General features: G+C 41.9%; 1 non-coding gene across 1 annotated transcript; it reads left to right on the top strand.

Annotated features, from left to right (window-relative positions):
* LOC147732385 (U6 spliceosomal RNA) lies at nt 1-105 on the top strand. Its single transcript, XR_015308889.1, has one exon. It is a non-coding gene; the product is annotated as a U6 spliceosomal RNA (small nuclear RNA).
* Nucleotides 106-8,602: the final 8,497 nt, after the last annotated feature.

Genomic DNA, 8,602 nt, shown 5'->3' with positions numbered 1-8,602 from the left:
GGGCTCGCTTCGGCTACACATATACTTCTGTTGGAACGTTACAGGTGATTTGCAGGGCCCCTGCGCAAGGGTGACTCGCAAATTCGTGAGGCGTTCCACAGGAGCTTCTCGCTCGTTCTACGAGCTCTTCGGGGTCCGCCCGGTTGGGCCCCGGCCCTCGGTGGCTTTGCGGTTCCTCGCCTTTCGGGTGAGTGTCCCTGGTGGCGATGGTGTCTGCTGGGCGGATGGGCGTGCGGGGGTCGTTCCTCCGCTCCCCGCCCTTCTTGCGGGTTTGCCGGACGGGTTTGCTCCTCCGGCTTGTCCCCCGTGTCCTTCCCGGGGTCCCTTCCCTGGGGCCTCGGACTCAGGGGTATCGTTGCCGCTTTTTCCGGCCAACGTGGTTTCTCCCTTGTCCGGGCTGGTTGTTCGGCGTGCTGTTTTGGCTTCTCTTAGCCGCACGTTTTTCCTTTCCCGGTGGGAGGACCTGTGTTATGGCTTTTGGGCCCGGTTCGTTCGGGCCGCTAGCCCTCGTTCCTCCTTGGTTCGCGGGCTTACACAGGCTGGCGTCCTTCCCTACGCTTCGCTGGGTTCGGTGGATCCGGCGGGGGTCCCAGGGTCGGTCCGCGAGAGGTGGCTCTGTTCCCTGGGCCCCCTTAGTGGGTATCTCCTCTGTGGAGTTTTGTCTGACTCCGGCGTGGTCATCACCCGCCCGGTACGTGGGTCTCTAGCAGTCCCGGGGGGGGACTTCGCTGGGGCCGTTCTGTGTGCTGGAGCTACGACTCCTAGTTGGCCTTCTTTTCCTGGAGGTCTTGATTTCAGGTTTCCTGTGATCCCTGTTCTCTTTTCTGTTGTTATACATCAACCTTGGGTTGGTTTCTCTGCTTCACCCTGTGGTGTTGTTGTTATGGTGGTCAATGAAGCCTTGTTGGCTTGGGTATTTGCTCACTATGTAACTCAGGGGGCGAGGAAGACTAACGAGGAGGTAATGCCCCGGTTACTTACCGGTAATCTTCATTACTCCGAGTATAGTCTTCCTCGCCACATGAGTTCCCTCCCCCCCTCCCTGTCTGGCTATCGGCTTCATTGTTTGCTTGGTAGATCAGGCTGATTGGTTGGGCCGGCCCGCCTCTTATAGAGGTCAGGTGGGACTGGTCGGCCATGTTGGGAGGGGGTGGGGGTGGTTTCTTTTTGCTTTGGAGGGTTCTGTTGTGGAGCTGAAGCTCACTATGTAACTCATGTGGCGAGGAAGACTATACTCGGAGTAATGAAGATTACCGGTAAGTAACCGGGGCATTATGTGGCGTGTAATTATGTGGCACTGAGTGGTATTTGGAGTGTATGTTGCATTGAGTGCAGTGTAATTATGTGGTGTGTAACTATGTGGCAGTGAGTGGTATTTGGAGTGTGTTATGCATCGAGTGCAGTGTAATTATGTGATGTGTAATTCTGTGGCACTAAGTGGTATTTGGAGTGTTTGTTGCATCCAGTGCAGTGTAATTATGTGGCGTGTAACTATGTGGCACTGAGTGGTATTTTTTGGAGTGTATGTTGCATTGATCGCAGTGTAATTATGTGGTGTGTAATTATGTGGCACTGAGTGGTATTGTCTGGAATGTATGTTGTATTCAGTAGTGTGTAATAATGTGGTGTGTTATTATGTGGCACTGAGTGGTATTGTTTGGAGTGTATTTTGCATTGTAATTATGTGGCATATAATTGTGTGGCACTGAGTGGTTTTTTGTGGAGTGTAAGTTGTATTCAGTAGAGTGTAATTGTGTGGTGTGTAATTATGTGACACTGAGTGGTATTGTTTGGAGTGTATGTTGCATGTAGTGCAGTGTAATAATGTAGCATGTAAATATGTGGCACTGAGGGGTATTTGGAGTGTATGTTGCATTGATCGCAGTGTAATTATGTGTTGTGTAATTATGTGGCACTGAGTGGTATTGTCTGGAATGTACGTTCTATTCAGTAGTGTGTAATAATGTGGCGTGTTATTATGTGGCACTGAGTGGTATTGTGTGGAGTGTGTGTTGCATTCAGTAGAGTGTAATTATGTGGCACTGAGTGGTATTGTTTGGAGTGTAAGTTACATTGAGTGCAGTGGAAATATGTAGCTTATAATTAGGTGGCACTGAGTGGTTTTGTTTGGAGTGTGTGTTGCATTCAGTAGACTGTAATTATGTGGTGTGTAATTATGTGGCACTGAGTGGTATTTGGAGTGTATGTTGCATTGAGTGCAGTGTAATTATGTTGCGTGTAACTATGTGGCAATGAGTGGTATTTGGAGTGTGTGTTGCATTGAGTGCAGTGTAATTATGTGATGTGTAATTATGTGGCACTAAGTGGTATTTGGAGTGTATGTTGCATTCAGTGCAGTGTAATTATGTGGCGTGTAACTATGTGGCACTGAGTGGTATTTGGAGTATATGTTGCATTGAATGCAGTGTAATTATGTGGCGTGTAATAATGTGGCACTTAGTGGCATTATGAGGAGTGTATGTTGTATTCAGTAGAGTGTCATTGTGTGGCGTGTAATTATGTGGCACTGAGTGGTATTGTTTGGAGTGTATTTTGCATTGTAATTATGTGGCATATATTTATGTGGCACTGAGTGGTTTTTTGTGGAGTGTAAGTTGCATTCAGTAGAGTGTAATTGTGTGGTGTGTAATTATGTGGCACTGAGTGGTATTTTTTGGAGTGTATGTTGCATTGAGTGCAGTGTAATTATGCAGCATATAATTATGTAGCACTGAGTGGTATTGTGTGGAGTGTGTGTTGCATTCAGTAGAGTGTAATTATGTGGAGTTTAATTATGTGGCACTGAGTGGTATTGTTTGGAGTGTAAGTTACATTGAGTGCAGTGGAAATATGTAGCTTATAATTATGTGGCACTGAGTGGTATTGTGTGGAGTGTGTGTTGCATTCAGTAGACTGTAATTATGTGGCGTGTAATTATGTGGCGTGTAATTATGTGGCACTGACTGGTATTTGGAGTGTATGTTGCATTGAGGGCAGTGTAATTATGTGGTGTGTAACTATGTGACACTGAGTGGTATTTGGAGTGTATCTTGCATTGAGTGCAGTTTAAGTATGTGGTGTGTAATTATGTGGCACTGAGTGGTATTTGGAGTGTATGTTGCGTTGGGGGCAGTGTAATTATTTGGCATGTAATTATGTGGCACTGAGTGGTATTCGGAGTGTATGTTGCATTGAGTGCAGTGTAATTATGTGGCATGTCATTATGTGGTGCTGAGTGGCATTGTTTGGAATGTATGTTGCATGTAGTGCAGTGTAATTATGTGGCGTGTCATTATGTGACACTGAGTGGTATTTGGAGTGTATGTTGCGTTGAGTGCAGTGTAATTATGTGGCGTGTAACTATGTGGCACTGAGTGGTATTTGGAGTGTATGTTGTATTGAGTGCAGTGTAATTATGTGATGTGTAATTATGTGACACTGAGTGGTATTTGGAGTGTATGTTGCATTGAGTGCAGTGTAATTTTGTGGCGTGTCATTATGTGGTGCTGAGTGGTATTGTTTCGAATGTATGTTGCATGTAGTGCAGTGTAATTATGTGGCATGTCATTATGTTGCACTGAGTGGTATTTGGAGTGTATGTTGCGTTGAGTGCAGTGTAATTATGTGGCGTGTAACTATGTGGCACTGAGTGGTATTTGGAGTGTATGTTGTATTGAGTGCAGTGTAATTATGTGACGTGTAATTATGTGACACTGAGTGGTATTTGGAGTGTATGTTGCATTAAATGCAGTGTAATTCTGTGGAGTGTAATTATGTAGCACTGAGTGGTATTTGGAGTGTATGTTGCATTGAGTGCAGTGTAATTATGTAGCATATAATTATGTAGCACTGAGTGGTATTGTGTGGAGTGTGTGTTGCATTCAGTAGAGTGTAATTATGTGGAGTTTAATAATGTTGCACTGAGTGGTATTGTTTGGAGTGTATGTTGCATGTAGTGCAGTGTAATTATATAGCGTGTAAATATGTGGCACTGAGGGGTATTCGGAGTGTATGTTGCATTGATCGCAGTGTAATTATGTGGTGTGTAATTATGTGGCACTGAGTGGTATTGTCTGGAATGTATGTTGTATTCAGTAGTGTGTAATAATGTGGCGTGTTATTATGTGGCACTGAGTGGTATTGTGTGGAGTGTGTGTTGCATTCAGTACAGTGTAATTATGTGACACTGAGTGGTATTGTTTGGAGTGTAAGTTACATTGAGTGCAGTGGAAATATGTAGCTTATAATTATTTGGCACTGAGTGGTATTGTGTGGAGTGTGTGTTGCATTCAGTAGACTGTAATTATGTGGCGTGTAATTATGTGGCACTGAGTGGTATTTGGAGTGTATGTTGCATTGAGTGCAGTGTAATTATGTGGTGTGTAACTATGTGGCAGTGAGTGGTATTTGGAGTGTGTGTTGCATTGAGTGCAGTGTAATTATGTGATGTGTAATTATGTGGCACTAAGTGGTATTTGGAGTGTATGTTGCATTCAGTGCAGTGTAATTATCTGGCGTGTAACTATGTGGCCCTGAGTGGTATTTGGAGTATATGTTGCATTGAATGCAGTGTAATTATGTGGCGTGTGATTATGTGGCACTTAGTGGCATTATGAGGAGTGTATGTTGTATTCAGTAGAGTGTCATTGTGTGGCGTGTAATTATGTGGCACTCAGTGGTATTGTTTGGAGTGTATTTTGCATGGTAATTATGTGGCATATAATTATGTGGCACTGAGTGGTTTTTTTGTGGAGTGTAAGTTGTATTCAGTAGAGTGTAATTGTGTGGTGTGTAATTATGTGACACTGAGTGGTATTTTTTGGAGTGTATGTTGCATTGAGTGCAGTGTAATTATGTGAAGTGTAATTATGTGGCACTAAGTGGTATTTGGAGTGTATGTTGCATTCAGTGCAGTGTAATTATGTGGCGTGTAACTATGTGGCACTGAGTGGTATTTTTTGGAGTGTATGTTGCATTGAGTGCAGTGTAATTATGTAGCATATAAATATTTAGCACTGAGTGGTATTGTGTGGAGTGTGTGTTGCATTCAGTAGAGTGTAATTATGTGGAGTTTAATCATGTGGCACTGAGTGGTATTGTTTGGAGTGTAAGTTACATTGAGTGCAGTGGAAATATGTAGCTTATTATTATGTGGCACTGAGTGGTATTGTGTGGAGTGTGTGTTGCATTCAGTAAACTGTAATTATGTGGCGTGTAATTATGTGGCGTGTAATTATGTGGCACTGAGTCGTATTTGGAGTGTATGTTGCATTGAATGCAGTGTAATTATGTGGTGTGTAACTATGTGACACTGAGTGGTATTTGGAGTGTATGTTGCGTTGAGTGCAGTGTAATTATGTGGCGTGTAACTATGTGGCACTGAGTGGTATTTGGAGTGTATGTTGTATTGAGTCAGTGTAATTATGTGGCGTGTAATTATGTGGTACTTAGTGGCAGTATGAGGAGTGTATGTTGTATTCAGTAGAGTGTCATTGTGTGGCGTGTAATTATGTGGCACTGAGTGGTAATGTTTGGAGTGTATTTTGCATTGTAATTATGTGGCATATAATTATGTGGCACTGAGTGGTTTTTTGTGGAGTGTAAGTTGTATTCAGTAGAGTGTAATTGTGTGGTGTGTAATTATGTGGCACTGAGTGGTATTTTTGGAGTGTATGTTGCATTGAATGCAGTGTAATTATGTAGCATATAATTATGTAGCACTGAGTGGTATTATGTGAAGTGTGTGTTGCATTCAGTAGAGTGTAATTATGTGGTGTGTAATTATGTGGCACTGAGTGGTATTTGGAGGGTATGTTGCATTGAGTGCAGTGTAATTATATGGTGTGTAACTATGTGACACTGAGTGGTATTTGGAGTGCATCTTGCATTGAGTGCAGTTTAAGTATGTGGTGTGTAATTATGTGGCACTGAGTGGTATTTGGAGTGTATGTTGCGTTGGGCGCAGTGTAATTATTTGGCATGTGATTATGTGGCACTGGGTGGTATTCGTAGTGTATGTTGCATTGAGTGCAGTGTAATTATGTGGCATGTCGTTATGTGGTGCTGAGTGGTATTGTTTGGAATGTATGGTGCATGTAGTGCAGTGTAATTATGTGGCGTGTCATTATGTGGCACTGAGTGGTATTTGGAGTGTATGTTGGGTTGAGTGCATTGTAATTATGTGGCGTGTAACTATGTGGCACTGAGTGGTATTTGGAGTGTATGTTGTATTGAGTGTAGTGTAATTATATGATGTGTAATTATGTGACACTGAGTGGTATTTGGAGTGTATGTTGCATTAAATGCAGTGTAATTCTGTGGAGTGTAATTATGTAGCATTGAGTGGTATTTGGAGTGCATGTTGCATTGAGTGCAGTGTAATTATTTGGCGTATAATTATGTGGCACTGAGTGGTATTTGGAGCGTATGTTGCGTTGAGCACAGAGTAAATATGTAGTACATAATATGTGGTACTGAGTGGTATTTTGAGTGTATGTTGCACTGAGTGCAGTGTAATTATGTGGTTTGTAATTATGTGGCACTGAGTGGTATTTGGAGTGTATGTGGAATTGAGCTCAGTGTAATTATGCAGCATATAATTATGTGGCACTGAGTGGCATTATGAAGAGTGTATGTTGTATTCAGTAGAGTGTAATTTTGTGGCGTGTAATTATGTGGCACTGAATGGTATTGTTTGGAGTGTATGTTGCATTGCAAATATGTAGCATATAATTATGTGGCAATGAGTGGTATTGTGTGGAGTGTATGTTGTATTCAGTCGAGTGTAATCATGTGGTGTGTAACTATGTGACAATGAGTGGTATTGTTTGGAGTGTATGTTGCATTGAGTGCAGTGTAATTATGTAGCATATGATTATGTAGCACTGAGTGGTATTGGGTGGAGTGTGTGTTGCAGTCAGTAGAGTGTAATTATGTTGCATTTATTTATGTGGCACTGAGTGGTATTGTTTGGAGTGTATGTTGCATGTAGTGCAGTGTAATCATGTGGTGTGTAATTATGTGGCACTGAGTGCTTTTTGGATTGTACGTTGCATTGAGTGCAGTGTAAATATGTAGCACATAAGTATGTGGCACTGAGTGGTATTTGGAGTGTATTTTGCTTTGAGTGCAGTGTAATTATGTAGCATATAATTATGTAGCACTGAGTGGTATTGTGTGGAGTGTGTGTTGCATTCAGTAGAGTGTAATTATGTGGAGTTTAATAATGTTGCACTGAGTGGTATTGTTTGGAGTGTATGTTGCATGTAGTGCAGTGTAATTATGTAGCGTGTAAATATGTGGCACTGAGGGGTATTTGGAGTGTATGTTGCATTGATCGCAGTGTAATTATGTGGTGTGTAATTATGTGGCACTGAGTGGTATTACCTGGAATGTATGTTGTATTAAGTAGTGTGTAATAATGTGGCGTGTTATTATGTGGCACTGAGTGGTATTGTTTGGAGTGTATTTTGCATTGTAATTATGTGGCATATAATTATGTGGCACTGAGTGGTTTTTGTGGAGTGTGAGTTGCATTCAGTAGAGTGTAATTGTGTGGTGTGTAATTATGTGACACTGAGTGGTATTGTTTGGAGTGTATGTTGCATGTAGTGCAGTGTAATAATGTAGCGTGTAAATATGTGGCACTGAGGGGTATTTGGAGTGTATGTTGCATTGATCGCAGTGTAATTATGTGTTGTTTAATTATGTGGCACTGAGTGGTATTGTCTGGAATGTACGTTGTATTCAGTAGTGTGTAATAATGTGGCCTGTTATTATGTGGCACTGAGTGGTATTGTGTGGAGTGTGTGTTGCATTCAGTAGAGTGTAATTATGTGGCACTGAGTGGTATTGTTTGGAGTGTAAGTTACATTGAGTGCAATGGAAATATGTAGCTTATAATTAGGTGGCACTGAGTGGTTTTGTTTGGAGTGTGTGTTGCATTCAGTAGACTGTAATTATGTGGTGTGTATTTATGTGGCACTGAGTGATATTTGGAGTGTATGTTGCATTGAGTGCAGTGTAATTATGTGGCGTGTAACTATGTGGCAATGAGTGATATTTGGAGAGTGTGTTGCATTGAGTGCAGTGTAATTATGTGATGTGTATTTATGTGGCACTAAGTGGTATTTGGAGTGTATGTTGCATTCAGTGCAGTGTAATTTTGTGGCGTGTAACTATGTGGCACTGAGTGGTATTTGGAGTATATGTTGCATTGAATGCAGTGTAATTATGTGGCGTGTAATAATGTGGCACTTAGTGGCATTATGAGGAGTGTATGTTGTATTCAGTAGAGTGTCATTGTGTGGCGTGTAATTATGTGGCACTGAGTGGTATTGTTTGGAGTGTATTTTGCATTGTAATTATGTGGCATATAATTATGTGGCACTGAGTGGTTTTTTGTGGAGTGTAAGTTGCATTCAGTAGAGTGTAATTGTGTGGTGTGTAATTATGTGGCACTGAGTGCTATTTTTTGGAGTGTATGTTGCATTGAGTGTAGTGTAATTATGCAGCATATAATTATGTAGCACTGAGTGGTATTGTGTGGAGTGTGTGTTGCATTCAGTAGAGTGTAATTATGTGGAGTTTAATTATGTGGCAC

This window comes from Lissotriton vulgaris, chromosome 2_1, assembly GCF_964263255.1.
Source record: "Lissotriton vulgaris chromosome 2_1, aLisVul1.2, whole genome shotgun sequence".
Taxonomy (NCBI): domain Eukaryota; kingdom Metazoa; phylum Chordata; class Amphibia; order Caudata; family Salamandridae; genus Lissotriton; species Lissotriton vulgaris.
Note: the sequence above shows the minus strand (reverse complement) of the source record. Positions and strands in the feature narration are given on the sequence as shown.